The sequence below is a fragment of the Palaemon carinicauda genome, chromosome 25 (genome assembly GCF_036898095.1).
Source record: "Palaemon carinicauda isolate YSFRI2023 chromosome 25, ASM3689809v2, whole genome shotgun sequence".
NCBI lineage: Eukaryota > Metazoa > Arthropoda > Malacostraca > Decapoda > Palaemonidae > Palaemon > Palaemon carinicauda.
In genome coordinates, this window is record NC_090749.1 from 7,956,968 (window position 1) to 7,967,080 (window position 10,113).

Genomic DNA, 10,113 nt, shown 5'->3' on the forward strand with positions numbered 1-10,113 from the left:
GTTTCATGTCTTTCACTTACTGGGCTACTCTTTTTAGCACTTGTTATTATGTAGTAATAATAATAATAATAATTATAATAATAGTGATAATAATAATAATAATAATAATAATAATAATAATAATAATAATAATAATAATAATAATAATAATAATAATAATAATAATAATAATTGACAAGAACAGATGAAATTAGAATCAAATATAGAATTTCGAATCCACAAGACTTCACAAAATGTCTCGTGCTATTTTCGCCATGAGTCATAAAACTGTAAAGAGAAGAATCTCTCGACTTCAAAGGCAGATTCTGCATGAGGAAAAGCAAGAAAGAAAGCTAGATAGAAATAAAGAAAGAAAGACTCCCAGAGAAGAAAGTGTTTGTGTGCAAAGACCCTTGAAGTTGATCGACAAATATTGAGAGAATCGAAGAAATAGAAAGTGAGGAAATACGCTTCTTTTCCTTCGATTTTTTTTTACATGAAATAAAATAAGAGTACTTACTTCTACGCTTGATATCTTTGTAAAGGAAGGAAATTCTTCGGAATAGAGAAATGTAAAGGCTTAGCCTTTATTCCATTACAATATATCGTTCCTTAGCATTCTGCATTAATAAATATGTTGAAGAAAGGAGACGAACCAACTGAGTTTGATTTCGCAATTCACAGTTACGAACAAAAAAAAATGGTTCCCTTCAATGGCTGACGCTTCAGGGAATTGAAAGAGTGGGAAAATTCTATTTTGTCTGAGGGAAAAAAAGGGAAGGGAAAAGGAAAGGGAAAGAAGGTGGAAGGAGTTGGTACATAATCCTTTACCGTTTGTGCTTATTGAATAAAATATAAAATACATGCAAAATGAAATGTTATAACACGGATAATATAGCGAGTGAGTAGCATTAGAAAATAGTACTGTATACTAAATATGTTTTGAACATTTTCTTTTTAGATGAAATAAACTTTTGTTTCCCAAGTGAGAATTCACAAAGATTAGTTCTGAAGAATGTTGTTGCAACACATTACAAAACTATTATTGTTTACTAGGTCAAAAGTCTTTTATCAGGGAAGGTCAATTTCGTGGTATACAAAGCATCCAATTGACTACTAATGAAGAAACACCATAAAAACATAATCTATTCATAAAAAAGGTATTAATAATAATAATAATAATAATAATAATAATAATAATAATAATAATTAATAACTAATATAACTTTCTTAATAAGGCGCATTTGAACTGACTTGCAGCGGTGCCCTTTTAGCTCGGGAAAATTTCCTGCTATCTGATTGGTTAGAATTATCTTGTCCAACCAATCAGCGGATCAGGAAACTTTTCCGAGCTAGAAGGGCACCCCTGCGAGTCGTTGCAAGTCTGCCTCACTAAAAAGAATTGACTATAGATATTTGCAACTCAGGACGGATATTCTTTATGAGATTGGCATTGTCCCTCGTTGATGTCGCTCACTATCACGCAGTTCAATGTAATATTGCTACATTTAACAGCATACTTAAGAAGGCTACATGATAGCTGTGTCTTTTCAATTGTAGATATTACCATGAATTTGGTAGGAACAGAGAAACTATGTTTCAGAACAAAGTAAATGAAAAGGTTGGAAGCCAATGACACATTTTTGAGCAGCTTATGGATGAAAATCTTTATTTTGTCACAAGATCAAAACCAAATTGTGTGAAGTGTTGTTGTCCCGGAATGAATCAGAAGAAGAAAGAGGTCAAAGTAACATCGTATTAAAATGAAAGATATTCTTTATAATCACCTGAGGCCAAATTGATCTCATTAGAATTAGCGAGGGGATGGAGTAAAAAGACTGAAACTCAGCTGTTTTGCTGCGGTCAAATTATGATATTCTATTAACTACATTTTTCTAAATATTTAGGACACGTTTATAATAAGACATTCATATTTTTTTTTTTTCAAATACAACACTAAATATTTTCGTAAAATTGTGACCAGTTACCTTGTCACTGCTACTTTGGTAATTTTACATAGCCTTAGCATAAATGTTTATATAATAATAATATTACTACTACTATTAGTATAAATAGGAATAATGAAGATAATGTAAATCCAGAGCAAGGTTATCCAAGATAAGGTTAAGTTTCTGCCACCATTACTCACGAGAAAGAATTTGGGATGTCATAAGGTTTCATAGTTCACATTCACAACATAATCTTCACGGTATAATCTATTTCCGAGGTCATCTAATAGTCTGTCATTTCTAATATTCGAATGCCAGAGGAATGGAGAGGAAGCCTAATCAACCCCATCTATAAGGGGAAGGGAGCCATCCATGAATGTGGCAACTACAGAGGCATAAAGTTTATAAGCCATACTATGAAGATATGGGAGAAGATCATTAAGAAGAGACTCAGAGATGAAACAACAATTGGTGAAGAACAGTTTGGAGTAATGCCTGGAAGAGGGACTGTATATACAATATTTGCTTTAAGGCAGAGGATAGAAAAACATCGGGAGAAAGAGAAAGGATTACATATGGTCTTTATTGACCTGGAGAGGGCATACGATCGAGTCGTCAGGAGCTGTGGAGATGTATGAGAGAAAAGGGAGTCCCTGAGAAATACATAAGAATCACCCAAGATATGTATGAGAGGGCAGAAGCAAATGTTAAGAGCAGTTTAGGCCTAACAGAAAGTTTCCCTGTAAATGTGGGACTACATCTGGACCACATTTGATCTGGTCATGGATGTAGTAACACAAGGTACTAGAGATCACTCTCCTTGGTGCATGCTTTTTGCTGATGATGTTATACTGTGTAGCACTAGGCGAGAGGTAGTAGAAGAGAAACTGGAGGAGTCTAGAAGAGAAGTGGAAAATACAGGATTGAAGATCAGCAGACAAAAGACAGAGTATTTGAGATTGAAAAATAGGGAGAATGGGGGAGTTAGTTTACAAGGAGATAGATTAAAAAGAGTTGAGAATTTCAAGTATTTAGGATCAACAGTTGCAAAGGATGGTGATCTGGGGGCAGAAATAAACCTCAGAATACAAGCAGGATGGAAGAATTGGAAAAAAGTGTGTGGAGTACTATGCGACAGGAAAATAGGTGTTAAGTTGAAAGGTAAAGTACAGAAGACAGTTGTGAGACCGGCAATGATGTATGGAGTGGAGACGTGGGCAATGAAGAAGACAGAAGAGAAGCTGGATGTGGTAGAGATGAGAATGTTGAGATGGATATGCGGGGTGACAAGAAGAGATAAGATACAGAATGAGGTAATTAGGGGTACCACAGGAGTTAGAAAACTATCAGATAAGATCCAAGAAAGTAGACTGAGGTGGTATGGTCATGTCATGAGAAAATATGAACAGTATATTGGGAGGAGAGTGATATAAATGGAGGTAAAGGGAACGAGAAGGAGGGGGAGACCAAAGTGAAGGTGGATGGACTGTATCAAGGATGACCTTCGATCAAAGGGATTAACCGGTGATGAAGTGTGGGACAGAGATAGATGGAGAAAGCTGACCAGAAACATCGACCCCACATAAAGGTGGGAAAGAATGCAAACAAAGAAGTAAATCTAGAGCAATCAAGAGGACAAAAACAAAAGCAGAACCAGAATCCATATAGTTCTGTAAACAAACACTGCATCCAAATATCAGAAATGACGGACTCTTAAATGAGCTCGGAAAAAGATTATACCGTGGTGTTGTGAAGGACAGTTATGAAACCTATATGAACATCCCAAATACTTTCTCGTGAGTAATGGTGGCAGAAACTTATCCTTTCCCTGGATAACCTCTTCTTCCATTGCATGATGAGACAATACAATTTATTCCGTTCATTTACACTAACTTGGAAAGTTTATACCACGCAACGTGGAGAAAGACCCATTCTAAATAAATACATGGGGAAATAAGAGCGTCTGACAGAGAGAGAGAGAGAGAGAGAGAGAGAGAGAGAGAGAGAGAGAGAGAGAGAGATTAGGTAGGAAAGGCAGAGAGAGAGAGAGAGAGAGAGAGAGAGAGAGAGAGAGAGAGAGAGAGAGAGAGAGAGAGAGAGATGGATAAGGTAAGAAAGGCAGAGAGAGAAAGAGAGAGAGAGAGAAAGAGCGAGATGGAGAGAGATATATAAGGTAGGAAAGGCAGAGAGAGAGAGAGAGAGAGAGAGAGAGAGAGAGAGAGAGAGAGAGAGATATGATGTAACTGTCACATTCCTTCTTTACAGGTTCCAAAATGGAGTCTTAAAAGCCGTATGTCGTCTTTATATATAACTAATATGAACTCTAACCTATACTAGAATGTGAAGCTAAAGTTCTCAAATGTTCTTTTCTTAATTATCATTGGACTTAAGTGTAGAAAATAATTGTTAAAAAGCTGTCGCACTACTCCTAAGAAGCACTGGTAGCATGGTGGAAAGGATTCTCACAATTGTCGAAGAGCAATCACTGAAATCAATTTGCTTTGGATGGATGATAACAAAGGTTCTAGGAAGATTGACAGTTGATAGGTATTCTTGGAGGAAAATTTTATTAACTGAATGGCTTACTTTTAAATGACATGGTTTATCGATCAAAATTTCGTTAATGACATTAAAAGCCGTATAAATTTAGTCGTTACAGGAAAGGCTAGCCGGGGAAGATACTCAAAGTTTGTGGCACCTATTATACTCTGTGAATATTTAATGGAAAAGGCTCATAAGGAAAAGAATCATGCTAGGCATGGATAGAGGAAGATAACAACACCTTGTTCACGTTTAATAAAACAGAAGCTGAACACTAACATTACAGGTAAAGAAATAAAAGAATAGAAAAAAGAAATATTTGGGCATAGAAAGAATACCATTGCCGAAGTGTCGGTCACATCTGAGAACATTCCCGGTGAAATGGGAAAGTCTTAAAGCTAACAGTAAAAGGAAGCAAGAGGTCCACAAGTAAGTCATTTACTCGGTCTTGCCACTGTATTATGTATTAGGGGATTGAGTAGAGAGAGAGAGAGAGAGAGAGAGAGAGAGAGAGAGAGAGAGAGAGTTAATATCATATTTTCATTTGCTCTACTCAAAAATGATGATTTGCAAATATACTTTAGACAGATGACAAAAACACTGTCACCATGGGTCCCTTTTCTTGAGATATCCTAAAATATCTCCTCTACCTTGGTAAGATGATTATAAAGATAAGTGAATGCCCAAAAGCTTTCTTGCCAAGGACTGGATGCAGTGTCAACTAAGGTGCATTATAAGGGATAACTATATTTCTGCATCATCCTTGGCGGTAGGGATGCGCCATTACTTGGGTCAAGGAGATAGATCATAATATTATGGAGATGAAGTTAAACTTCTAATTCAGTGGCCTACCCTTGGGAAGTTGAACTCCTAATTCAGTGGCCTACCCTTGGGAAGTTAAACTTCTAATTCAGTGGCCTACCCTTGGGAAGTTGAACTCCTAATTTAGTGGCCTACCCTTAGACTCTGCTGAGAGAGAGAGAGAGAGAGAGAGAGAGAGAGAGAGAGAGAGAGAGAGAGACTGATAATCAACTCGTGACAAGAAAGATATGATCTGCGGTGAGTAGAAAATAAGGATTTTTATCGAAGATGATAATAATACTTGAGTCAAAAACTGTTGGTACAGTATATACTTTAACATTTAGTAACATCTGCTCATCTAAGGCCTGGTGCTTGTGTGAACGTCATCTTTTTTACATATAGATTTTACTCGATTGCAAGTTTAATATTGTGCTTCATAAAGAACGTGTTTCATTGGTCTGAATACTTCTAAACACACAAATAAAAAACACACACAATTAACTGTTCTGTTGCCAATTCCTTTGACCTAAACCGATGATACCCTGACATGCGGATTGAGGGATTTTTTGTATGCCATTCCAATAGATCTGTAGCCCGGATAAATGTTAGGTTTTCTCTGCAGCCTAATTCACAAAGTTAACATTTCCGAAGCTGATTGAGAATAATGAAATGTTCAACAGGAATGATGCTCAAAAACAGAATGTGAATAGCCTTTGTGGCCTAATGTTAGATGGGATCCTTTCCTGCATATTTTTTTTTCTCTTTTATTATGAAATATACATTCACAATCTTACAATTTATAACATTTCCTGCGTATTGGTCCAGAGATTGAAGTCATGTCTGCTTTCCTAAGGGTTTCGAATCTTCAGCCCTGTTCATCCAATAATTCTCTTTTTCCATTATAATGATAGTAATGATATTAATAATAATAAAAATAATGAAGGGTTGAAGATACATATTCTGAATAAAGTAACAAAAATAATATTACCCCTTTGAGCTTTCTTTTATTCTTATCCTGAGTAACATTCACTTTTGAATCCATTAGAAATATGGAAATTAAATTTTTTTGCTTCTGGAAAAATGGTGTTGATGAAGACAATTTAAGCTCATTGTCAAAATCAGGGGCTCGTTGCGTTGCAATGATGCAAGTCGAAAGTTTATGTTTTCTAGTCTAATGACTTTTGCATCAGAAATAAAACTTTTCCAAAAGAAAGTTTTCTCTAAATTTCCTCAAGTTTCATAACCCAATTATCAAAACATCTTGATTGCAGAAATTCTGTAATCAAGATGTTTTGATAATTTCCTTTTGTTAATACATGTGTATGAGCTTTTTACAACAAAAAATGTCTTAATTTGTGATAAAAAAATTCTTTTTGCTTTAGTCTTTGGAGCAAAAGTTGTGGAAAGTAGATTTAGCTCCTGACATTGATGAAAACACATATCATCTAATTGCGATTCATATAATTCATTTAAGTTTAATTTTCATATAAGTTATTATGATATTTATTTCATACTATAATTTTACAATTTTATTGATTTATTTGTCCCTGAATTAATTTCTTAATTTATATACTTATAGTATTTTCATCTCACCATGAGTTATTCACTATAACTTTACCGTATTGAAGAACTGCATAAATGTTTATTAAGCAGAAAATTAATGCGGGATAGCATAATAGGACATTGAAAAAGAGGGAAGAACAATAAGATGAAAATAACAAACAGACAGAGAATAAATCAGCTGAAAAACTCTTCAAAGGTTTCCTCGTGAACAGAACATATTCCCCAGATCCCACCACAAACTCAATTAGTATCAACAGAATCAATGATAATTTCCCAACCACGACAAAGTCTCAACTGACCAAAGCCAAGGTCACAAGACACGTGACTGACAACTCTGGAAGTCATTATATGACCTTCGTTAATACCTTCAAATAGGTCTTGGCCTCCATCCACACATTGCCTCATTCATTACAATGAAGAAGAACTGCCTTCAGTACTGGCAACGTTGCTCTGAAATTAACTATTGATCGATCTGGCCAATATTGCAAGAGCTGTCACTGGGAGAGTTTGTCGATATAGGGCCGAGGGGAATACGGATACCCAATAGATGGGTATATGCATATCCAATATGCCCGGCTGTGTCTGGGTAATATGGGGAATTTAATTCTTTCGAACGATAGGAAACTAGAATTAACATTGTTCTATTAAGTGACATAATGATACCATAAGAAAGGTAATGCTCTCTGTAGTCAGGGTAAATTAAACCAGATTAATGTTATCATTAATGGAATCATTTATATCTAATATATGCAAACTTTCATATAGGATAAACAAGGAATGAAAAAAAAAAAACAGGAAAAACGACAATGGGAAATAATCAGCATCGAGCAAAGAGGATGTATATAAAGCCCTTTCTTACTCTCACATCTTAACCATTAACAACGGTGTCACTTTCATCCTTCCCTTCAATGCATTGGCTAAAAGAAAACTGAAGGACATTTCTATATTAAGAAAAGATACTGGAAAAGATGACTAAAACGTAGAATACTCTCATAGAATTTCGGTGTAGTCTTTATATTTTGGCATAAAGCAAAAAAAAATTCCTTTATAAGAAACGAAAGGACAGTAGCCTAATAAGTAAGAAGGATAAAGGTGTAGTTTTGCACAAAGTGAAGAGAACATTTTAAGGAAAAGGGAGAATTTTCAGAAAAGAGAAATAGGTGTTCCAGTAAGGTCAAAATTTGTTTCCTGTACTCTCTCTCTCTCTCTCTCTCTCTCTCTCTCTCTCTCTCTCTCTCTCTCTCTCTCTTTTGGGGCTAGTTCTTCCCTAAAGGAAAACTTAAGTACATTTCGATTTTAACAAAAGATACTGGTAAAGACGATTAAAACGTAGAATATTCTCAAGGAATTTCGGTGTGTTCGTTGTTTTGTCTATAAGTGAAGAAATTTCTTTCTAAAAGTGAGGGGAGAGTAACCTGAGTTCGTTAACTTTTCCAGTCTTGAGGGAAGTAAAATAAGAAGGGAAATGAATGACGCCGTTTTGCCCAGAGCGATGAAACATTTCAGTGCAAAGGGAAAAATTAAGAAAAGAGAAATGAGGTGTTCCAGCAAAGGCAAGATCTGATTCCTGTATTCTCTCTCTCTCTCTCTCTCTCACTCTCTCTCTCTCTTATTAAACAGTAAAGTTTTTTGGCTCACAAAACGAGAGAAACAGCGTTCGATTCTCGATAAGTAGGTCTAATATAGAAAAAATTCCATAACAAATCCAATATGGCCTCTTCTGAATACTCAGAGCCCAGAATTGGACTCCGTATTCTAGATGGGGTCATACTAGTGATGGGTACAGCTGTAGTATAGTGATCGAAGTGAGTCTACCATGGAAGACGCACAGAAACGAGATAGGAAAGCAAGATGAAAAAATAAGCAATAAACAAAGAGAAATAAATATATTCTTGAGGAGATAGATTTTCCAGCAGAAGAGAGACATTGGCCTGGCTATTGCAATATAGAAAATAAAGAAAATGGTATCTTAGGAGTTTACTTCCTTTGCACCTTAAGTAAGAACCATAATAGTTTTTTTTTTTCTTTTTAAGATGAGCAACTGCAATCAAGATCAAGGTTCTTTTGACCACCAACGGCTAACATTGAAAGGATCTATTTACTCACTAAAAAGGAAACTCTAAGGTTTCCTGTATAGGTTCTCTGCTTCGCTTTACTCGTCAAACAGATATTGTTTCAGTTCAAGACAGAAATTGAGAGAAACGTTCTACTGAGTCATCGCATCTTTCTGTTAAATAATTTTTTAACGGGTGAGTTGCTGAGCTATTGGTATCGTCAATTGTTCATGTGGGAAGGAATATTACTTTCCGATCGGTTGTGAAGATTAAGTGGATGGAAGGAAGCAATGGATTCGAGGAGAGTCTCTTTATGAGACTGTACCAGAACACAAAATTTTCAACCAGTAGGAATCAGTGATGGTAATTCAGAGAAAACCATAGTTAGGTCTCAGATAAAAAAAATCTTAACAGGTGAATATATATATATGTACACACATAAAACACAAACACACATACACACACACATACATACATATATATATATATATATATATATATATCCTCACGTGAAACTTTTTAGTGAAAAACATACATATGCAGTGGGTTGTTAGACCAATACCCTAACCAAGCTTACTTGAACTGACTCTGACGTCATATGGCACCTTTCTTTTCTAGCTGATTTTAACTTTTTATATATAGAAGAGAGAGAAAAATAATATTTATATCATCGAGAGTTCATTGATCATCCTCTTGAAATAAAAATCCTGTTTTGATCTCGCAAAGGAAACTGTGGTCAGATGTCTGTATTTCTTTCACACTTACTGTAAATGTTTCCATACATCACAAGTGATTCTTGATTTACTTCAGTTCATCTTAAATTTTACTCTATAATCTTATAATGGAAATAGATTTAGTACAGAACTTATTCCTGTTAAGATAATTTTCCTTTATCGTGAATTTAGTTCTGATAAATATATCATCTTTAATCTAACTGATATATATATGAATTTCTAAAAAAAGAAAAAAAAAAACATTGTGATTTTTGTTTGTATTTTATCAATTTTTTAATTAGATTTTTTTATTCCAGAGATTTCAAGAAATATCTTTCATTTTTTTTAATCCCTGATAAGTGAATCATTGCGTCCATCCAAATGATAGAGTTTGCAAATGAACAGTGAAATCATCCTTTTGCGAAGTATAGCATTTATGCTTTTTAGATTCAATAGCTAATAGTTTTTATAGTGCAGATATATCAAAATATGGACAGATATCTTTGGAGAGTC